The 24,665-nt window shown below is 40.9% G+C and overlaps 1 protein-coding gene and 1 non-coding gene across 3 annotated transcripts in view; both read right to left on the bottom strand.

The window, feature by feature from the left end:
- AHCYL2 (adenosylhomocysteinase like 2) overlaps positions 1-24,665 on the bottom strand; it is a 204,424-nt gene that overhangs the window by 140,947 nt on the left and 38,812 nt on the right. The gene's annotated exons all lie outside the window — the stretch shown is intronic.
- Positions 3,863-3,969, bottom strand: LOC126025845 (U6 spliceosomal RNA). Its single transcript, XR_007501531.1, has one exon. It is a non-coding gene; the product is annotated as a U6 spliceosomal RNA (small nuclear RNA).

The raw sequence follows: 24,665 nt of genomic DNA, 5'->3' as shown, positions 1-24,665 counted from the left end.
TGGGCCATACCAAGCAGTGCTCAGGACTTACTCCTGGCTCTGTGCTCAGGACTGCTCTTGGTGGAGTACAGGAGACCATATGTATGTGGTACCAGGGATTAAACCAGGATTGGCCACATCCAAAGAAAGTGTCACTGTAGTATTGCTGAGGATGGAGACTAATGGACATCAACATTTAAGTGACTTATGTAAAAGCCAGAATTGAAGGAGAAATCATGAGGATGTGGTGTTCTAAAAAGAAGCATCAGAAGGGATTTAAGTGTTTTTGCTACTAAGATGTAAAATAAAATCAATGTTGAAAATAATTCACCGGATTTAGCATCAAAACAGTTACTTCAGTATTATGATAGATAATAAGGTCAAATTACACTGATTTAGAAACATTGTAGGGAAATAAAGATAACAGAATTATATAAAATTTTTGACTGCAAAGGGTTTGTGCACTAAATAGTGACTTTAGACACTTTGAAAAAAATTAAGCAGTTTTTTTGTTTGTTTGTTTGCTTTTTTGGTTTTTGGGCCACACCCATTTGACGCTCAGGGGTTACTCCTGGCTATGCGCTCAGAAATCGCCCCTGGCTTGGGGGAACCATATGGGACGCCAGGGGATCGAACCGAGGTCTGTCCTACGCTAGCACTTGCAAGGCAGACACCTTACCTCTAGCGCCACCTTCCCGGCCCCAAAATTAAGCAGTTTAATAGAAAATTTTAAAATCTAATTAGAATGGCAGATTAAAAAATATATATGCGGGGCTGGAGAAATAACATAGAGGTAAGGCATTTGCCTTGCATGCAGAAGGACGGTGGTTCAAATCCTGGCATCCCATATGGTCCCCCGAGCCTGCCGGGGGCGATTTCTGAGCCAGAAGCACCTAAGCGCTGTGTGTGTGTGTGTGTGTGTGTGTGTGTGTGTGTGTGTGTGTGTGTGTGTGTGTGTGTACACAACTAAAAGAAGTTCATCTTGGGAACCAGAGAGATATCACACAGCAGACAGCAGACAGAACACTTAACCTGGAAGCATCCGACCTGAGTTTAATTCTCACACCACTGGTCCCCAGAGCCCACCAGGAGTGATGCATCCATCTGGATGCAGAACCAGAAGTAAATCTTCAGCACCAATGCATGTCCCCCTTGCCCTAAATAAATAGTTCATGGATTGAGAGAGACAGTGCAGCAGGCAGAAAGCCTGCCTTTCATGTAGTTAGCTAGGATTTGATCCTCTGTTCTCCACCCCACCCACACCCATATGATCCTCAGAACTTTGCCAGGAGTTGTCCCTGAATAAGTTGGTGGTTTTTTGTTTTTGTTTTTGCTTTTTGGGCCACACCCTGTGACATCAGGAGTAATCCCTGTCTCTGTGCTCAGAAATCGCTCCTGGCTTGAGGGACCATATGGGACACTCAGGGGATCGAACCAAGGTTGGTCCTGATTTGCCTCGTGCAAGGCAAACGCCCTACCAGTGCTATAGCTCTGGCCCAGGAGTAAGTTCTGGGCACTGCCAAGATATGGACCCAAAACAAAACAAAACAAAACAAAATTTCATTTCTGGCTTGCTTCCTACAAGCCCTTGCCTGCTTTTATTCAATTATCCCTCAAAGACCTTTTGTGTGTGTGTGTGTGTGTGTGTGTGTGTGTGTGTGTGTGTGTGTGTGTGTGTGTGTGTGTGTGTGTGGTTTTTGGGTCACACCTGGCAGTGCTCAGGGGTTATTCCTGGCTCCAAGCTCAGACCTTTTGTGTGTGTGTGTGTGTGTGTGTGTGTGTGTGTGTGTGTGTGTGTGTGTGTGGTTTTTGGGTCACACCTGGCAGTGCTCAGGGGTTATTCCTGGCTCCAAGCTCAGAAATTGCTCCTGGCAGGCACGGGGGACCATCTGGGACACCGGGATTCGAACCGATGACCTCCTGCATGAAAGGCAAATGCCATACCTCCATGCTATCTCTCCGGCCCCCAAAGACCTTTATTAACAACTTTCCAAACCTCTGGGAGTTCTAGCAAAGACCTCATAAAAGTATATAATTTATTGCTGCTTCTCTGCCTAGTTATCTCTTACAGCTACCATCTGTTTCAGGAAAGCAAACCCAAAAACCCATGAAACCGGGCCAGAGCAATAGCACGGCAGGTAAGGCATTTGCCTTGCACACAAGCTGATCTGGGTTCGATTCCTGACATCTCATATGGTCCTCTGGGCCTGCCAGGAGTAACTTCTGAGCTCAAAGCCAGGAGTAACACCTGAATGCTGCTAGGTGTGGCCCAAAACAACAAAACAAACAAAAATACCATGAAATGTCAAGTGAATTGTGACCAGTAGGTGGAGACAGTTTCTAACTAAACAGCATTGTAACACTTGATTACCATATGTAGTGGAAATTTAAACTATCTTCGGATCTTTACCATGAAATATTTATTTGACTAGATAGGGCAAAGTGATTTTTTTCCTAGTTTAATAGTAAAAGCAGGCTTCCTTATATTTCTTCAATCAGATTTCACTAAAGGATTATAAATAGGCTGGTTGGTGAATAACCCATTCTCTATAGAATATGAAGTCTATTGGCCAGAACACTTCAAAGTTCTCTAGCCAATTTAACTAGAATTTCGTTTTTGGCCTTCTTTGCCATTCTCTAGCTTTTGGATAATATTAACTGGTGATGATTAGTAAGCAGATAATGATTTTGAAGATTTTCCCCATCTATCAAATATTGTATAACTTAACTTGCCAAAAAATATCCTCAGGGTGGAGAGACAGCACAGCAGTTAAGGCTCTTATGCAACCTACCATGGGTTAATCCCCTGAGCACTGCCAGGAGTGATCCCTGAGCACAGAACGGTGTAGCCAACCTCCCAACCCCACTCCATCCAAATATATATCCTCAAAGATTCTTCTCATTTATAAACAAGGAGGAAGCAGAGAGTTTAGCTGATATATCACAAATAATAGAAACAAAATCATACTTCTGACTTACAGGTTAATTAGTTGGGAGCTGCAAGGCAATTTTTAGTATGTGTCAGAGGACAAGAGACTTACCATTAAGGTAAAAGCACATAAATCTCCTATTTCAATTCCTAACACTTCTGAAACCCAAGTACTCAGTGTCTTAAAGTTGTTCAAAAGCTTTCCAATCCCCTGGTAGGAGTTTCGCTTTAGAATTGGCTAGTTTGCCTTAGAATTTTTTTCAATACCTCTAATTTCAGTAGTATATACAGTTCACCAAAGTTTTTAAAATTCTCATTTCAAAGTAAAGCATGGTAAGTACAAAAGACTCACAGACAACCCTTGCCACCATCACTGCCAGGAGATATATGCAGTATAAATAATTAAAATTGTGTAATTTAAGTAGACAGTGATGTCTTCCAGAAGCTCGCTTTTTACAATTATTTTATATTCCTATCCATACTTCATCTAGTCACACACACATACACTATACATAATGTTACAAGTTGGCTGCTTACTTCAGAAAGACTGACTGTATACACCACAAAATATAAAACTTCTAAAAATCAACTCACCAGGTGAAGGTATGAACTCTAAATGGTAATTTTAATTAAGAAAATACTTGGGCTTTGCATATTTACTCTTCTCTCCTTCCCAATACCAGTACTCAGTACCATCATATTCTACCAGATGACAAAAGATACTATTTTTTGTCAGGCCAAGAAATATCAGAGCTTGACACTTCTCTTAGTATTTATTGGAGACAGGGATACTGGAGTATTGCTATATGTCATGTACCTAGTATTATAAAATCTGTGTCAGGACAGAAAGGTAAACCAAGAATCCTGGAACAAACTGGGTTCCATTCAGCAACAAAAGTTTTACTCAGTGAGTGTAGATTACAGCAAATTGAAAAAAAGAGACTTTTTTTTTTTTTAAATATGGAACGCTTCACGAATTTGCGTGTCATCCTTGCGCAGGGGCCATAGTAATCTTCTCTGTATCGTTCCAATTTTAGTATATGTGCTGCCGAAGCGAGCACAAAAGAGACTTTTTTTATATAAAATTTTTATGATAAAGTTGCTAAAAATCAAGGGCTTTCAGAAGCCATTTGCCGAGTAGGTTCCATTTACCACCAGATGTGATCCCAAAAATAAAAATTAAAACATTTGTCTCTTTTACAAGACTATTGTCAGAAATCATTCTCTTGAGAAATTTAAACCATCTATTAGAAGAGCCTGAAACATTTATCTTTCAGGTAATGTGAAATCCAAGTATAAACGTCCTAACATTTCCATTATTATCTCTATCAATTGCATGGAGCACTCTAAAAAGCAAAAATATTTTTTTAACTATGAAACTCATGAATTTTCATGTAATTTTTGTCCAGTTAATCTCTTCATTGGTCTAATTTTAGTATAAATGCTACTAGAGTGACCATGAAGACAAATCTAGATTAGATAAATCTAATCTAGCCAAATGGCACCAGAAAATAATCATTTTTTTCTTAGACGTTTCTAACTTTGAAAAACAAATGGATAGAAAAGTCTGTGGTTGATAATATATTAAGTCATGCAGTGATTCGTCATTGTTTCCTATATGCAGTCTCTTTATTAACACCCTTTATAATTTCTTAAGTTCCTACGTTCAACCAAATATCTGTTTTGAGTAACTCTGTAACTGGCCCAAGAAGTAAGAACTGGACTCAAAATTTGTACCAGAAAAGTCCTTCAGGCATGGGTTATTGAGAATGTAAAGAAAGAGTGTTTCATGTTTTACCTTATCTTATTCTTCCTGAAAAGTCTGTGAAGAGAGCATAGAGGCAGAACCCTTACTCACTGATGGTTAGATTCAAAGAACAGATAAAAAGAAGCACTCATCACAGTACCAGTCCACAACAAAATGTATCAACTACCCTGGCGCCCACCAGTCAACAGTATGAATTGTCTAAAAATATACTGCCCTGCTCTTTTCTGACATAAAATTGCTTCTTGAGACTGTACAAATAAACTGGTTCTCTAAGACAGGAGAGCACACCTCCCAATCTGCTAGCTTGTTCTTAAGGAAGCTCTTCAATCCATTACCCAATCTCTCAATTGTCTCACTTTTTTTTCCACCCCCCCCCCCACTCCAATTGACTCACTCTTTTGAGCAGCAGTGAACTGGAGTTTCAAAGTTACAATCCTAAATGAATCTCCCCCACCAAAAAAAAACAGACATAGCTAGAATAATATTCATGTTTTTGATCACTGTAGTAATGTACTGAAGGTGGAGTGGAGCAGGAGGAAGAGCAAGATTGCAGCACAGCAAAATGTGTGAGTACCAGCTCCATGTGTGTCCTCTGACAAGCTAAAAAAACTGCCAGCACAAGTTGGGCATGTGTGCAATCTCCCAGTCACTGCAAAATCAACAAATGGAGCATGAAAGGGGAAGGTAATGAGTGAATGAATGATTTTTGTTTGGGGGCAACACCTGGCAGGGCTCATGAGGCTCATGTAGTATCAGGATCAAACTAGAGCTGGTTGTAGCCAAGGTAAGTGCCTGAACTCCTGTAATATTTCTCCAGCCAAGGAGGAAAATAATTTACAAAGAATAAATGGTGGGGCCAGAGAGACAGCACAGCGGTAAGGTTTGCATTGTACGCAGCCGACCCAGGACGGACCTGGGTTTGATTTCCAGCATCCCATATGGTCCCTGAGCCTGCCAGAAGCGATTTCTGAGCCCAGAGCCAGGAGTAAGTAACCCCTGACCGACGACAGGTGTGACACCCCCTCCCAAAATGGTGCTATCAAATACATACTATCGTCGAGGCCTACAGCCTGAACTAACACTAGCTGAGCTCTTCTGTTCTCGACCTAAGAATATAAACAGACTCTAACATTTTAAAAGCTGCAGCCCTGCAATGCACATTCTTCATAAAAACTTAATTCCAATAAATTTTGTTAAATCTTTTAAAACCAGATTGCTGTAGCTTCACAGAACAAGTCTGGCTGCTCAGCATTAACTCCCTGGAGAGAAGAAAGCAGCTCTACTCTATTACAAAACCAGCTTGTCTAATCAAATTCCCTTTCAGAGATAGAGGTCAAGGAGAATAACTGCTGTGCCAGTTTTTAATTCTTCCATCTAAGAAATGACCATGACTGATAAATGCTATTTCTTTGACATCAAATGGACGACTGCCAAGATCAACTAATTGCTCCTAAAAGAACAGCACCAATTCCATCAAATGACCTCACATAATATACATTTGTAAAGTTTTTAGATTTTCAAAACTTTCCTCTTTCCCTCTCTTCACCTCATAGGGAACACACAATAGATATTACCCTTATTTTACAAATTGGGGAAATGCAACAAAGGTTATCTATCACTTGTCTGGTACACATTAGGTAGTAAATCTAAAATTTTAACTTATTTTATTATAATGTGATTTCCTGTGTATTACATCATTTTTGCACATCTATCCTTCATCTATCTACTAATCCTATTATCTATCCCAATTTATTGAAAAATCAACTACAGTATGACAGCTTGTCCAAATAATGTATAGTACTTGTGTGTTATATGTAATTTGTGTGTATACCTGAAAGAGTGATATGAGACTGAGCTGGGCTCAAATGAGTCTTGCCACTCAAGGTGTATTTAGGATAAAGTGGTAACTAACCTCATTATCTGCAAAATCAGTGTAACATCTATGCATCACAACTTTTTCTTTTGGGGGGGGGGGCACACCAGGTGGCACTCAGGGGTTACTCCTGGCTCTGCGCTCAGAAACCACTCCTGGCAGGCTTGGGGGACCATATGGGATGACAGAGATCGAACTTGGGTCCATCCTGTTCAGCTGCATGCAAACAAACACCCTACAGCTGTGCTATCACTGAGGCCTCACCATCACTATTTTAAAAATTAACTGAGTTAATGTTTTAAGTGCTTGATGCATAAAAGGCATTCAAGTATTAAAACTCTTATTTGAGGGGACCCAGGGAGCAATAGCACAGCGGGTAGGGCAGTTGCCTTGCATGCAACCAACCCAGGTTTGATCCTAGCATCCCATATAGTCTCTAGAACCCTCCAGGAGTTATTTCTGAGAATAGAGCCAAGAGTAATCCCTGAATGCCGCTGGGTGTGGTCCAAAAATAAAATGAAAACAACAACAACAAAAAAAAACCCTCTTTGAAATAGTCAAACCTAAGCAAATGAACATTTTTTTGTTTGTTTGTTTTATTTGGTTTTGGTGGTGCTCAGGATTTACTCATAGCTCTGCACTCATGGCAGGCAAATAGGACCATATGGGATAATGGAGATCAAACCCTGTTCAGCCATGTGTGCAAAGCAAGTATCCTACCCACTCTCTCTCATTCCCTATCAAATCAAGTCTTTTTTGTTTTGTTGTGTTGTGTTTTGGGGTCACACCCGGCAGCGCTCCTGGGTCTGCTTGCTACGTGCAAGGCAAATGCACTACCACTGTGCTATTTCTCTGGCCCCAGGATAGCTTATAGGTCTGGAGGGCAAGCTTTGAATACAGGATCCTCCATATTTGATCCCTGAATAGCAGGATCCCAATCACTATCAGGAATACCCCCAAACTCCCGAGCACCTCCATACGTAGCTCCCCCAGAATGCACCCCTCTCCAAAAAAGACAAGTCAATATTCTTTTTTTTGAAGGGGTTTGGTTTTTGGGCCACACCCAGTGGTGTTCAGGGGTTACTCCTGGCTATGTGCTCAGAAATTGCTCCTGGCTCGGGGGACCATATGGGACACCGGGATCAAACCGAGATCTGTCCTAGGTCAGCCACTTCTTTAGAAAGAGTCTAATTCAATTGATTTCTGCAACTTTGAAAACTTAAGGATCAGACAATGTTGGAGAAAGCAGAGCACTAGTATATTCCTGGCACTTTCCTCAGCCATGTGGGATTTTTTTTTTTTTTTGGCTGTCAGTCTCATGAGCAGCTTTTAGGGATGCAATCAAACCAATTAAGAAGAAATAGAAAAAGGCAAACGTGTCCAAATAAACAGCATTTTTCATAGGCACACAAAGTAATTGTTCTACCAACCAAGAATGTATTTGCCAACTAGAATATGCCATGCAATCTCCAATAGAGAACTAGGTTAATATTAATTTTCCCACAAAATAGCTGGCTAGATCCATATAAGAGAAATAATAAGAATATCAATCTAAACAATCCTCTACCATTATTATACTAGCCAAAAGGGATACAGAACTTTTCACAGCAAATAAATGAACACTAATATTCATTGTAAAATAAATGTCAAAAAGTGAATTAAGTCTCTAAAATAAATTTCTTAGTTTAGAAACATAGCACATTTGAATCTTATTCTTGAAACCATATATCACATAATCATCTCTTTATTGACTTTATTATTTAACATTTCAATAGATGACTATGAGGCAAGGGTTACAAATATCTGAGTAACTTCAACAAATTAGGTAACTGACCACTTATTGTTGCTGATTTTGGAGGGCTGGTAGATTTGGGAGAGGGAAAAAGGACAGATTTGGGAGAGGGGCAATTTCTGAACCCTTAGCCAGGAGTAACTCCTGAGCATCAAACGGGTGTGGCCCAAAAAGAACTAAAAAAAAAAAAAAAAAAAAAGCAAAGTCCCTATTAAAAAGCCTAAATATAGATACAAAATTATAAGAAATGTAGAGGGCAAAAGAACAACAAAAGATACCAGAGAGCTGGAGAGGTAATAGATGTAGGGTAGGGTGCTTGCCTTATATACGAATGATTCAAATTTGACCCTTGTAATCCCATATGTCAACACTCTCCATCTTCACGGGGTTTACTCTAGGCCACACTGCCAGGTGTCACCCAAATCCCCCCCAGCTCACCCCTGCCAAGAAAAGAGGTACCAGATGCCGGAGAGATATAAACACTAAAATTCAGATTCAGGAAAGAGCTACAAATAAACCACTCACTTTCTACCAAAGAAAAAATGAAAAATAAAAAGGTCTTAAGAGACAAATCAACCAACTACACTGTACAAAATCAACTGACAGGGACTAGAGTGACAATACAGCAGATAGGTCATTTGCCTTTTACAAGAACAACCCTGGTCCAATCCCCAGCACCTCATGTAGTCCCCCAACCCGCCAAGGACAAGAGTGATCTCTGAGCACCAGGATATAAAATATTCTGTCATCTTCACTGGGCTTTACTCTGGGCCACACTGCCAGGTGTCACCCAAATCCCCCTCCTCCTCTGAGGAATAAGCCCTAAGCACCACCTGTTAAAATCCTAAAAAACAAAAACAAAAAAATCAATTCACATCCTGATTCAAACACACTGAAAAATATAGATACATGCATAAAAGACACAATTAAGGAAATACAAACACTGTTTGGTTTTAGTTTTTCGCTTCTTTTGTTTTTGGTTTTTGGGTCATGTTCAAGTGGTGCTCAAATGTGATCTCTGGCAGTACTCAGACTCAAAGCAGGGATCTTCTGGTAAGGCAAACTCAATTCCTGTACTATTTCTCCTAAACCAGTGGTCTGCAACCTTTTTTTTTTTCAACTGAGCCAAATCTCGCCAAAACCACGATTGAAATTTATTTTGAGAGCCCCACAGGGCGCGCACTGACAGAGACTAGGAGCAGAGTCCTGACTCCTGGAGCGGACGCCCAGGAACATAGAAGAGTCAAATTAAAAGTGTAAAGAGCCACGTGTGGCTCGAGAGTCGCATGTTACCGACCACTGTCCTAAACCAACTGGTTTTTATTTTGGTTTTTTTTTGTTGTTTGTTTGTTTTTTGTTTTTTGGGTCACATCTGGCAGCATTCAGGAGATACTCCTGGCTCTGCACTCAGAAATAGCTCCTGGTAGGCTCGGGGGACCATATGGCATGCTGGGGATTGAACTTGGGTCTGTCCCAGGTCATCTGCATGCAAGGCAAATTCACTACAGCTGTGCTATCGCTATGGCCCCTAACCACCTGTGGTTTTTTTTTAATGCACTAAAGAATTACTGTTAATTTTCTTAGTCCAATAACTGGACTATCCCGTCTTTTATAGACTTTATCAATATATTCACAAGGTATCTAGAATTTTTATCCAATAATCTGGGGAAATAAATGGAGCATGTAAGAATGTATATGAAAAAAATTAGCAGTGAAATGTTGAAGATGGGTAACAGGAAGCAAGTTTCACATTTCCTATTTTTGAAAAAACAGTAAAACAAACAGAAAAGGTCAAAATGAAAGCAAGGAGTGAGAGAGGGCAAGTCAGAGAGGAAGGGTAAAAAAAAACAGCTCATGCAGAAAGCAATTAGCCTGTATATAATAAGTACTAATTATAATAATCATAAATTTAAGGATTAGATTAAGTAATTTCTGGATATTTTTTCAATCTTAAAGTCTAGGATTCTACTAAATTATTATTATTATTAATTTGGGGGTCACACCCACCAGTGTTCAGGGCTTATTCTAGCTCTGTGCTTAGGAATCACTCAGGAGACCATATGTAGTGCTGGGGATCAAACCTGAGTTGGTCACATACAAGGTTAAGTGCCCTACTATCTCCAGCCCTAGATTAGTTTTCAAAGATCATTTTTATTCCTATAATTTTTTTATTCTTTCTCCAGGAATCTGGCTCAATTCTCTCCTCTCACTGGTTAGGACTAGGATAGACATATACTAAACAAGTTTTAAATAGACATAAAAAGACCAAAAAGTAGATAAGGCACTTGTCTTGAAAATGGCCAGCCTAGGTTCAATTCCTAGCATATGGTTCCCCTACGCACCGCCAAGTGTCCTAAAAACAAACAAAAACTTTACATAAGCATATGAAGAAGCCAAGAAAAAAGTCCTTAGGGCTAGTGCACACTCTGTCTATTGAAGCCTGGGATCAAACTCCGACACCCCACGGTCCCCCCAAACACTATCAGGAATGAACCCCAGCATCAAGCCAAAAGTAACTCCTGAGCACCATGTAGTATGGCCAAAAAGTATTTTCTTAAATATATGAACTGGAATTGACCCCCAGTTAAATGCTTGGAGGTTTTGATTATACCACCCACTTCAATTCTGGAGTCTAAATGTTATACTTCATAATTACTAAGTTAAATAGCCAGTACCAATTAAACATATGGAACATTTTTCTGTATTCAGTGGCAATAACTCTTGTATTTATTTTTATACATGTTAAAGTTTGGGAGTAGCTCAAAATGTGGTATAAAACACCTGCACTTTTAATATTTGAAAAGCATTCTTTTTTTTTTTTTTTGTTTTTGGGGGGGCCACACCGTTTTGATGCTCAGGGGTTACTCCTGGCTAAGCGCTTAGAAATTGCCCCTAACTTGGGGGGACCATATGGGATGCCGGGGGATCGAACCGAGGTCCTTCCTTGGCTAGCGCTTGCAAGGCAGACACCTTACCTCTAGCGCCACCTCACCGGCCCCTGAAAAGCATTCTTATAGTCAAACCAAGAAAGTTTTTGCCTATTTTAATTTTCTTATATCTTAACAATATAGTGGGGTTTTCCTAAGAACACATGTGTAGTAATGATCAGAATGTAGGTAAAAGGGCCTGGAGAGATAGCACAGCGGCGTTTGCCTTGCAAGCAGCCGATCCAGGACCAAAGGTGGTTGGTTCGAATCCCGGTGTCCCATATGGTCCCCCGTGCCTGCCAGGAGCTATTTCTGAGCAGACAGCCAGGAGTAACCCCTGAGCACCGCCAGGTGTGGCCCAAACCCCCCCCCCAAAAAAAAAGAATGTAGGTAAAAGCAGAAAGAAAATACAGATTGTGTTTAATAAAGTAGATAGCAAAAATATAGAACAAGGCCAGAGTCATAGCAGAGCAGGTAAGGCATTTGCCATGCATGAGGCCAACCTGGGACAGACCCGGGTTCAATCCCAGCATCCCATATGATCTCCTGAGTCTGCCAGGAGTAACTTCTGAGCACAAAGCAAGGAGTGAGCCCTGAGCATTGCCGGGTATGGCCCCCAAACAAATAAACAACAATAAATATATAAAATAGAGGCCGGAGCGATAACACAATAATAGGGCATTTGCCTTGCACACTGCTGAACCAGGACAGACCTGCATTCAATTCCCAGCATCCCACATGGTCCCCTGAGCCTGCCAGGAGTGATTTCTGAGCACACAAGCCAGGAGTAACCCCTGAGAGCCACTGGGTGTGGCCCCAAAACAAAAATAAATTTTAAAAATGTAAAAACGAAAAATGTATATATAAAATCAAATTTTTCTTTCCTCTAAAATGCTTTGTTTTCAGGTAAAAGTTAATTTTTAAGGGTCTGAGAGAAAATTCAAGAGACTGAGCACATACTTTGCATGTAGACAGCCTGGGTTCAATTCCTAAAACCACATGGATTCCAAGCACAGAAAAGAAGCAGGCCCGAGCACTAAGTCACTAAGTCCCTAGCACTACCTGATAAAGCCCCAAAAATACAAACAAAAATAGCATTTGCCTGCCTAAGGCTGACTAGAAACCCATGATCCCTCAAGCCCACCAGGAATGATCCCTAAACACAGAGCCAGGAGTTAAGCCCTAAAAGCACCATCAAGAATAAACCAAAAACAAAGCTATATGATGTATGTACGTTAACACAATACATTCATTATTCTCAAGTACATAATATATAATATATATATATATTACTTCTCGTCTTAAATGTTAATACATGTTTATTATTAAAAAAAATTCTGGGGGCCGAAGAGATAGCATGGAGGTAAGGCGTTTGCCTTTCATGCAGGAGGTCATCGGTTCGAATCCCGGCGTCCCATATGGTCCCCCGTGCCTGCCAGGAACAATTTCTGAGCCTGGAGCCAGGAATAATCCCTGAGCACTGCCAGGTGTGACCCAAAAACCACAAAAAAAAAAAAAAATTCTGGGCCTGAAATAAGAAATTACTCCTGGTAATGCTCAGGAAACATAAGAGACACTAGAAAATAAACCTGAGTACAAGGCAAATGCTCTACCTGCTGTAGCATCACTCTGGCAAAAAAATTTACCTTTTTTTTTTTTTTTGAGGGGGAGGTCACACCAAGCAGGAAGTGCTTAGGGCTTACTCCTGGTTCTGTGCTCAGGGATCACTCCTGTGGGATGGGTATTGGGCCTGGGTCAGCCATGTACAAGGCAAATAAATACCCTGGCAGGCTCAGAAGACCATCTGGAATGCCAGGAATCAGACCCAGGTTAGCCATGTGCAAGGTAGATGACCTACCCACTGTGCTATCACTTCAGCTCCAAATTTTAATTCTTAGAGCAATAAAAAATGAAGCAAGCAGGTCAGACACTTGCCTTGCACAAGGCTGACTTAAGTTATCCCACATGTATCTCCAGTATCTCCCAAATCTGCAAGTGGTGATTCCTAGATGCAAGGCCAGGAATAACCCCTAAATACCACCAGTGTGGCTCAGCCCCTTAAAACCCCCATAAAAAAAGATAAATTAAAAACCACAAATATGGAAAAATCTACGCCTGCCCAGTGGTTCCCGACTGTGAGAAACTATGAGTGTTGCCTGTGCGTGTTTTTCTACTGTCCTGTCTCCTGCAAATCCACAAATATAAAAATGTCTTTGGAATTCTCAAATTTTTAAAGTGAAAAAAATATCTGGAGACCAAAATGTTTGAAGACTGTGCCCCTTTTCATTAAGACTTGCCCCAAATGGTACTGCAAATCCTCAGTCCCAAATCCCCAGCAGCACAGGAAAACAGGCAAAATAATGGTTCCTGGTCTGGAAAAGAAAATTGTGTCTTCAGGATTTTCCACCAGAAATTTATTTTTGATTACTGACCAGTTCTACCTACAAAAATTTAAATCTAGGTGAGCTATTTAAGGAATGACTCAAGGAGGTCACAGGTAGGAAAGAAGAAAAAGAATCAGCACTAAATTTTGCAAATGTTAGCTGTAAATATATGTATATATATAAAGAAAACTATTACACATAAACAAAAGATATACCATAAATGTGAGAAAGAAAAGATACAGTACTAAACATGCTAGCTAAAGTTATTACTTACAAACATACATATAAAAAAATACCTAGAATTGTGTCCTAGTCTCACTACCATTCTGATATATAGACCTAACTACTTTTCTAATCATATGTTCTGAAGCATTTTAACTAGGGTTTTTTTGTTGTTGTTGTTTTTTTAATGAAAATACTGTGGGGGGGGCAAGAGCAATAGCACAATGGGTAGGGCACTTGCCTTATATGTGGCTGACCTGGGTTCCCAGAGCTTAATAGGAATAACCCCTAAGCATCACCAGTGTGGGCCAAAAATAAATAAATAAATAAAAGAGAGAAAGAGAAAATATTGTAGAAGAAATGTGAAGTTTGTTTGCCTTGCTAAAGTTATAATCAGATAAACAGATATGACAAAAATATAACTATTATGTAAGATCCAGAAATGAATAGCTCCTCTCTCTCTCTCTCTCTCTCTCTCTCTCTCTCTCTCTCTCTCTCTCTCTCTCTCTCTCTCTCTCTCTCTCTCTCTCTCTCTCTCCTCTCTCTGTCTCTCTCTGTCTCTGTCTGTTTGTCTCTGTCTCGCGCGTTTTTGGTTTCTGGGCCACACCCGGCGGCATTCAGGATTACTCTTAGCTCTGCGCTTAGAAATCACTCCTGGCAGGCTTAGGGAACCATATAGGGGATTGAACCAGGGTCCGTCCCGGATCAGCAGCGTGTAAGGCAAACAACCTACCACTGTGCTATCACTCCAGTTCCTCATTCCTAATATACCTATCTGCTTAAAAAACAAACAAACAAAAAACCCTAAAACACCATATTCAGAGGCCAGAGAGTTAAATGGACTGAGCACATACTTTACTTGAGAGATGCAGGCTCAATCCCTAGCACCACAAAGTCCTCATGCACCACCAAAGTGGTTCCCCAAGCACAGACACAGAAGTACCACTGAACATCATTGATCTCTACTGGGTATGGTCCTAAGACAAACAAAAATAGTGCTCAAATTAAATAATTCATTAACTAGGCTCTAGACAATAATTTCTTTTTCAAAGAATAGTTCCACTATAGAGGTTTTTTTTTTTTAAGATTAAAATGGTTTAACATTTGGATCTTCATTTTGTTTTTTAAGGCTTCAGGATGTAAAATGCTTCTTTATTCTATCCCTGGGAGGTTTCTTTCCTGAGATCACAAGATGAAATCAAATCAGATTAAAAGACTGATTTTAAAGTAAAACATGAACACCTGTTGTGATTTGGGAAGCAGTATGAAACAACAGAGTGATGCTGAGTTTAGATCTCAGGGTCTGTAGAACAAAAAACTATTATTCTACTCATATGATCATAGATATTATATAATAGCATGTCTTTGTTTTTAAGATAAAAACAGAACACTATTAGAATCAAAGCAAAAGGAATTACCTTCAAACTCCATTAATAGGGGCCAGAACATTAGCACAGCAGGTAGGGCATTTGCTTTGCACACAGCCAACCTGGGTTCAATCTCAGGCATCCCACATGGCCCCTGAACCTGCCAGGAGTAATTTCTGAGCACAGTGCAAAGAATAACAATCCCTGGACATCACCAGGTGTAGCCAAAAAACAAAAACAAACTCCACTAACAAAGCTGGAGCAATAGTACACTGGGTAAGGTGCATTCCCTTGCTTTTGGTGAAGCTGGGTTAGATCCCTGGCACCTCCTGGGGAAGGAAGGAAAGAAGGAAGGAAGGAAGGGAGGGAGGGAGGGAGGGAGGGAGGGAGGAAGGAAGGGAGGGAGGGAAGAAGGAAGGGAGGGAAGGAGGGATGGAGGGAGGGAAGGAGGGAGGGAAGGAGAGAGGGAGAGAGGGAAGGACGGAGGAAGGGAGGGAGGGAGGAATGAAGAAAGGGAGGAAGGAAGGAAGGAAGGGAGGGAGGGAGGGAGGGAGGGAGGGAGGGAGGGAGGGAGGAAGGAAGGAAGGAAGGAAGGAAGGAAGGAAGGAAGGAAGGAAGGAAGGAAGGAAGGAAGGAAGGAAGGAAGGAAGGAAGGAAGGAAGGAAGGAAGGAAGGAAAAAAATCCCAACACCTGATATATAAAACTTTAATTTCTTCATTGTGTACAAGGAGGAGGTAAAGTTTTTTGTTTTGCTTTGTTTTTTTGTTTATTTTATTGCAAAGGTGGGGATCACACTCAGCTGTGCTCAGGGCTTACTCCTCCAACTATGCTTAGGGATCATCACTATTGCTGTGGGGCAAGAGGGATTATATGTCCACATGCAGGGAAGTGCCATATTTGCTGTACTCTCCAGCCCCAACTCTGGAAATAAGAATGACATCTACTTATTATCAAGCAGAATAGGAAAATGCAATAATCTATAAATGGCTAAAACATTTAAAAGTCTTGAATATGAATTATATTAAATAAAAAACTCTTTGGTCCTATCAAATTTCAAAGTGGGTCAGAGAGAGAAGGTAATAGTAGTAAGGTGCTTGTTTTGCATGTGGCCAACTAGGGCTTGATCCCTGATAACCCAATACGGTCTCTCAAGCACAGATCTTTGTAATCACTAAGCACAGAGCCAGAGTAAGCCCTGAGTAGGCAGCATCACTGGGTGTTGCCTAAAAACAAAGACAAATTTCAAAAGCAATACCAGAAATACTCAAATTTAACTGTGATCTATTTCTATCAATAATTTGTTATTATATAGAAAAGGGGTCTCAAACTCGCGGCCCGCGGGCCATTTGTGGCCCTCAGTACGACATTTTGTGGCCCGCGGCCAGCCTTCAAATATTGCAATATTCGCGATTATTCGCTTATCGAATAATCGCAATAAAAATCGCGTTAGTAAGAAAAAATCGCATTAAACATTTGCATACCCTGAGCAGTTCCGTTCGGAGTATGCAAATGTTTAATGCGATGTTTTTTCTTACTAATGCGATTTTTTATTGCAAATATCCGGTAAGCGAATAATCGCGAATACTTTGCGCCTGGCGCAGACGTCATTTCCGCTGCTCCTGTCCGCTGTTCCTTGCATTATCAGAGGCCTAAGGGAGAGAAGTTTATTACAGAATTAGATTTTGTCATACCTTCATCATGACTTCATCAAAGCCTGCAGTGAAGAGAAAGATTGATGATGAGCACAGACAATTTCAGGAAAAGTGGGAGACGCAGTATTTCTTTGTTGAGCACAGGGGCATCCCCACATGTCTTATTTGCTCAGAGAAAGTTGCAGTGCACAAGGAATACAACTTGAAACGCCATTATTCAACTAAACATGCTGAGGAATGTGCAAAATATCAAGGAAATGAGAGAGCCAAGTGGGTTGCCAGTCTTAAAGCATGTCTAATGAGGCAACAAGTTTTCTTCAAGAAAGCAACCAGAGAATGTTGCATCAGTCGAAGCTAGTTCCATGGTTAGTGAGATAATTGCTAAGGCAGGGAAACCATTCACAGAAGAAGAGTTCGTTAAAAAAAAATGCATGTTACAGGCTGCAAGTATTATCTGTCCGGAAAAGAAAGGTCAGTTTAGCAAAATCAGCCTTTCTGCCAACACTGTGGCAGAGCGCATTTCTGACATGTCAAATGACATTTATCCTCAACTGTGAGAAAGCCAAATGTTTTGATGCATACTCAGTTGCTCTTGACGAGGGCACAGATATAACAGACACTGCGCAGCTCACAATTTATGTCCATGGTGTTGATTGCAATTTTGAATTGACAGAGGAGCTGCTCACAATAATTCCAATGCATGGCCAGACCACCGCTACTGAGCTATTTCGGCATCTGTGTGATGCCATTGAGAATGCAGGTTTGCCACGGGAGAGGTTTGTTGGAATAATAACCGATAAAGCGCCATTGATGACAGGGAGGAAAAATGGACTGGTGGCACTTGTTCAAAAAAAAAACATGAAGAGGAGGGTATAGAGAAGGCCACTGCTCTTCACTGCATTATCCATCAGCAGGCCCTTTGCAGTAAATGCCTGCCGTGTGACAATGTGATGTCTGTTGTTATGAAATGCATCAACCAAATCAGATCCAGGGGCTTAAAGCACAGGAGGTTCCATGCCTTTTAGAGGAAATGGAGTCAGAATATGAAAATGTGCTCTATTTCACCGAGGTACGTTGGTTCAGCAGGGGAAATGTCCTGAAATGATTTTTTGAGTTGAGAGAAGAAGTGAAAGCCTTCATGAAGAAGGATGGGAATGCTTTTTCTGAGTTGAGTGATCACAAATGGGTCAGGGACTTAGCTTTTCTTGTTGACATCACACATAAGCTGAATGTACTAAACAAGATGTTACAAGGCCCAGGGCAGCTTATCGGTGCTGCCTATGACAACGTGAGAGCATTCTCCACAAAACTTGTGTTATGAAAATCCCAGCTCTCTCAGACAAACCTTTGCCATTTCCCAGCATGCAAGGAACTTGTGGATGCAGGCATACCATTCAGTGGTGAGAAATATGTTGATGCTATTTTTAAGCTAGAGAAGGAATTTGATCACAGATTTGCAGACTTCAAAAAGCACAGAGCCACTTTACAAATTTTTGTGGACTCCTTTTCCTTTGATGTGCAAGATGCCCCTCCTGTGCTTCAAATGGAGCTCATTGACCTGCAATGCAACTCTGATCTCAAAGCCAAGTTCAGGGAGATTAGTGGAAAAGCAGGCATGCATGGGCAATTTTTGAGAGAATTGCCCCCTAGCTTCCCTGAGCTTTCCCGAATGTTCAAGCGCACCATGTGCCTCTTTGGGAGCACATATTTGTGTGAAAAGTTATTCTCCACATTGAACTTCAATAAGTCAAAGTACAGGTCTAGACTTAATGATGATCACCTTCAAGCCATACTGAGGGTCTCAACTGCTTCCTCTCTAAAGCCAAATGTGGTTCAGATTTGTGAGAAGAAGCACTGTCAAGTCTCTGGCAGCAAGGAATAGGCAAAAGATGCCATGTTCAGAAGAACTGTTCATGATCTTCACTCAATGTTCTATTCATGTTCAGAAGAAATAATTAAAACTCTTAGAAATGACGTTTGAGGACTTTTTTTGTGAAATCCCTTATGCGGCCCTGCCTCACCCCGACTTTGCCTCCTGCGGCCCCCAAGTAAATTGAGTTTGAGACCCCTGATATAGAACAAAGAAATAAAAGAGAGAGAAATAGAACACACATATTACAAAATAAAATTTACATTTGAAATTCAAGCATTTGGAATACCAGACCTACAAAAAAGCAGGAACAGACCCACAAAGTGAACATACAAAGAACAGACAATTATACAACCATCTGTATCAATTCTATAAAACCAAAATAAAATTGACACAAATGTTGTTAGTACTAGATAAGGACATTAAAAATTATTATAGGGCCTTGGGAACAGGCCCAAGCCTAAAATATATTATTATAGGGAACTGGAGATGTGGCATGAGTGGTAGAGCACCTGTCTTGCAGGCACAAGGTTAAATGTTCAGTCCCTGGCATGACCCAGTTGCTAGGTGTGATCCCAATAGCACTGATGTTTGTGATCCCTAGAGTGAAAGCAAAGTATGTGAACCCAACACAACACAACCAAGGGTAATGCTAAGTGCACAACACTTGGACGGGCACCATAATTTGCGTGTGAGCACTGCAACCCTTATCAAGCACTACCAACAGAATGTGTGCAAACACCAGAAATAAAAGTATAAAACCCCAGATACTGTGACAGCCAAATGTTTGTGATCCTTGATAATTCCAACAGCAGCAACAAAAAGAAGGGGAAATGTTATTATACTTATATTCTATATTCAAAAAAGTTAAGTAGAAACATGGGGGAGTAAAGTTAATATCAAATTTCTATAAATAGAAACTACAAGTCTAGGGATTAAGAAATACCTGGCACATGAAACCCAAACATCATGTGGGTGCAGCGCTGAAGGTCCCCTTGCTAAATACAAAGCAAGCAAGTTGACTCCTTTATGATCTTTCTGCCCTCAAACTGTACAATTTTTAAATGTGGTTTGTTATATGTCAATTACTCCTTAATAAAACTTTTTTAAAAATCTACTTGTGGGGCCAGAGAGGTAGCACAACGGTAGGGCATTTGCCTTACACGTGGCTGACCCAGGATGGACGCCAGTTCGATCCACAGTATCCCATATAGTTCCACTGGCCAGGAGCAAATTCTGAGTGCAGAGCCAAGAGTAACCCCTGAGCACTGTTGGGTGTGGCCCCCAAAACAAACAAACAAAAATCTGTGCCTCATTTCTATAGAGTTGATGTCAAGCCTCCTTTAAATTCAATACATGTAATGATTATAAATCTAGTTAAATTTTTATTGAGTTTGTTTTGATGAGTACCAAACTGCTAACTTTTAGTAAATTAATACTCTTTTCCTTTGGAAGGGGGTAACACACATCCTTTAGTACCCAGTGGCTACTCCTGATCCTGTGTCCGGGGCTGTTCCCAACAGTGTTTAGAAAAATGCAGTGCTGGGGAATCAAACCAGTGGCTGACCACATGCAATTGAAGCACTTTAACCCAGCCTGTTGATAATAAACTAGTACTTCTAATTCCCACTATTTGTTTCTTTGATTATGAATTACTTAGTAACATACCTTTAAATTTCCAAATGTAAGTTATTTTGGTCATTAAAAATTCTCTTTAGGGATCAGAGCAATAGTACAGTGTACAAAAGTACAAGGTCACTTGACTTGTATGTAGCCAACCCAGTTCAATTCCTGGCATCCTATACAGTTTGTTGAGCACTGCTAGGAGTGATTCCTGAGTGCAGACTCAGGATTAACACCTGAGCACTGCCAGGTATGGCCCCCAAATAAGTAGCAAACAAAAAAAAATTTCCCCTTATAAACTACCAAAAGTAAAAAATGAGCAGTTGTTAATCTAGAGAGTCCACATAAGGAGATACACATACTTTCACATTACCATGAGCCATCACTTTTCAAGGATGAGGATCCTTTTCAAGTTTAAGGGATAAAACAGGGAATGGAAGTCGAGCACCACTGGCCTAGATAGAAAAGAGGTGATTGAGACAGAGCTCTCTGAAACTTCTGTAATTAAGAATTGGTTTCTTGGGCCAGAGTGATGGCACAGCAGTAGGGCATTTGCCTTGCAAACAGCTGACCCAGGACAGACTGCAGTTCAATTTCCCGGAATCCCATATGGTCCCCAAGCCAGGAGTGATTTCTGAGTGCATAGCCAGGAGTGACCCCTGAGCATCACTGGGTATGCCCCCCCCCCAGAAAAGAATCAGTTTCTTGGGGCTGAAGAAATAGTACAGCGGGTAGGATGTTTGTCTTGCATGCAGTCGACCTGGGTTCAATTCCCAGCATCCCATATGGTCCTCCAAGTACTGCCAAGAATAACCCCTCAGCACAGAGCCAAAAGTAACTGAGCACTACTAAGTATGGCCCTCTCTCCCCCCAAAAAAATTAGTTCCTGGATTAAAATTCACCAGAACCTGTACAGAAAATGCAGAGGTATTTGGAATTTTTCCTCAGCAAATTCAAGGTACGTTGAACAGTTACTATCCACATGAAGGTTTGAGGGACCTCAACAAATAAAGTTCACATTTAGGATCTTTTTCTATGTCCTAGAAAATTGTTTTTTCACACCCTGAATGATTCAGATGAGCAAGGTAGTATCCTTTGTGAGAGCAATTGGAAAAAAAAACTCTCTGTAGGGATCCGTATTGAAAAATTGCGTTATGACTGTTCTCTGGAATTTGGAACAAATTTTTCAGAAGTCATCTCTTATCCCCCAACCAGAAAGCATCCCAAAGACATTAAAACCTTTATAATATAAAACAAAATATGCTCTTTATTGTTAGGGGCTATCCTAAGTGATATGATATTATTCCTGATTATTTTCAGTCAACCAGGCCCATATTTCAGTACTAGAGTTTAATGATGAGGTTCTGCTCTAATTTCCAAATATATAAAGCTATTTTGATCATTTTTGGAATAAATGTCTCATTACTTTTTAGGAGGGTACTCCCAAGTAAATGCTCAGGGAGCCCAAGAGCCACTTCCCACTATTTTCAATCAGGCCAACAGCCCAATGCAAAGGACCAGGGATACAGAGTTGTCCAAAACCTGATCTGCTACTCAGCAGTATTAGGGAGTACCAGAGCCAGGAATCAATCAACCCAAGGTATGGTATGTGCAAGGCATGTGCCCTAAGCTCTGTTATCTATCCAGCCCCTTAATTTCCATTTTAACTGAGTAAAAGAAGTCTGCCTTGGACCAAAGTAGTACAGGAGGTAAAGCACTTGCCTTGCATGCAGTCAATACTGGTTCTCTAGTTCCTAGCAGTTTCTGGCACTGCTAGGCATCGCTCCACATTAGAGCCTGAGGACTGCTGAATAAGAGTCCAAATTCTCCTCATGTCCAATTTTTTTTCTAAAACAAAGACAGTCTGCCTAGTTTTCATTAATTGGTTTTGCTGAAACTTTTGCTGATGAATTCAATGTGTTTAATTTTTAAAAATGGTTTAGAGGCCAGAGAGATAGCATGGAGGTAAGGCATTTGCCCTGCATGCAGAAGGATGGTGGTTCGAACCCCGGCATCCCATATGGTCCCCTGAGCATACCAGGAGTGATTTCTGAGTGTAGAGCCAGGAGTAACCCCTGAGTGCTGCTGGGTGTAATCCCAAATCAAAACAAAACAAAACAAACAACAACAAAAAAGAATAGAATCAGCATCAGAGATAATAGATGGTGGCCTGCAAGGCAAGAGCCCCTGTATGATTTCTCCAGCCCCTATACCAATTTCCTTTCTTTCTTTTTTAATTTGTCTTGTTTTAGTTTTGGACTATACCCAGCAGTTCTCAGGGCTTATTTTTGCTCTCTACTCAGTCCCCTGGAAGTCTTAAGGGACCATAAGGGGTGCTGGGGATTAAACTCAGGTTAGCCTCATGCAAGGCAAGAGTGTTTCTTGTTATACAATCTCTCCTTCTACCCAGCATTCTTTTTTTTTCTTTTCTTTGGGGTCTTCCACGTGGCGCTTAAGAGGTCCAGAACCTCCTCCCAGCAATTCTTGGCCAACTAGGAATACAGCTAAATGTGAGGGTCAGAGGATGCAGTGATGCCTGGGCCCTAAAACCCTGATGCAGGATTACATGCATCCAACAGGCAGGATTGCCAGCCCACTACAGCAGTGTTCAGCAGCCTTCAAAACCGAACCCAGGGTGCTCAGAAACCTGAAGAGGTCTACCTGGTGATGCTTGAGGGACCATGTGGTGGTAGATATCAAATCAGAGTTAGTTACATGTAAAGCCTGTACTCTCCACTCACTAAAATATGCTTTTATGCATATCTTTACTTTTAAACTGATTCATTATGTATTATTAAATATACCTCCTTTAGTGGATAAAGTAGTATTATTTTCCTATTGCCTCTGATCACTTCCCAGTTATTAATTATTACACAAAGAACTACTCCAAAACTTGGCAGTGTTCAACAATGATCATTTTATTATTGTCATGATTCTGTGGGCTAGAAATTCCCACAAGGGGGGCCGGAGAGATGGCATGGAGGTAAGGCGTTTGCCTTTCATGCAAGAGGTCATTGGTTCGAATCCCAGCGCCCCATATGGTCCCCCGTGCCTGCCAGGAGCAATTTCTGAGCCTGGAGCCAGGAATGACCCCTGAGCACTGCCGGGTGTGACCCAAAAAAACACAAAAAACACACACACAAAAAAAAAAAAAGAAAGAAAGAAAAGAAATTCCCACAAGGGCCAGGAAAGTGAGAATGCTATAACCACAATGTTTGGAACCTGAGATGGAATAAACTGAATGGCTGAAGATGATTGGGAAATCTCAACAGAACCCATTGTCTGGTACTCCATTTCTTCTGCAGGTGGAATTTACTATGCCAGACTTTCCAACAAGCTTCCTTTACTCATTCAGAAGGCTGAGTTGATCTAACTGTGTGCTGGTCATTCGCTAGAGCTATCAACTAGTGCCTACAGATAACCTTTTCATCTGGATGTCACAACATGGCAGTCAGGTTTGAGAATGACTATTTAATTATTTAATAATGAGAAAGCCAGCAAGTATTGAGAGAAGCTGCAAGGCTTCTTAGTCTTAGTCTCATTAAGTCCCAGAAAGTCACATGCAATTGATCAGCAAGTCATTAAAGACAGTCCAGATTCAAGAGGAGAAGAAAATAAACTCCACCTCTGAATGTCAAGGGAGGGAGGAAACTTAATGGTGGACACTTTGGAGACAAGGTACTACATTCCGCCCTTTGGCCCCAATAAGTCCTTCCCACATGCAGAAAACACTCACCCTCTCCTAAGACCTTCAAAAGTCTCATCTCTTTATGGCATCAGCCTGATGTCCAGAATCTTGATATCTAATTCAGGTCCATGTGTGATTGAGGCTCCTCAGATGTAGTTCCTCTGAAACAGCTACTGGAGTAGCTCCTCTTGATCTGAATAAAGAGACAAATTATCTACTCCCACACAACCAACATACAATGTATGACTGACTCAGGATGATCAAATCGACACTCATTCAAAATATGAAGGAAGGAAGAAACAGTAAAGAGTTAGCAGTTAGGGGTCCATAGCAGTGCTGAAATTTTATAAGTCACACGTCATCAGTTCCTTATTACAACTCAGTCCTACTTCCTGAGAATGATTCTCCGAAACTTTTGGGTCCATTCTGAGTCATCTTTCTTTGGTTTGTTTCCTGCCTGCAGATGGTTGGAAGTCTAAAGGCCTATTTTCATTTTCTACAGTCTTTGTTCCTTTTAATACAGGCTAGAGCTCTTATCTACTGGTACAATCCATTTAAAAAACCTTATAGGTTTCCTATGAATCTTATAT

This window comes from Suncus etruscus, chromosome 1 (genome assembly GCF_024139225.1).
Source record: "Suncus etruscus isolate mSunEtr1 chromosome 1, mSunEtr1.pri.cur, whole genome shotgun sequence".
NCBI lineage: Eukaryota > Metazoa > Chordata > Mammalia > Eulipotyphla > Soricidae > Suncus > Suncus etruscus.
The sequence above is the reverse complement of the archived record's forward strand: the minus strand, read 5'-3'. Positions and strand labels throughout refer to the sequence as shown.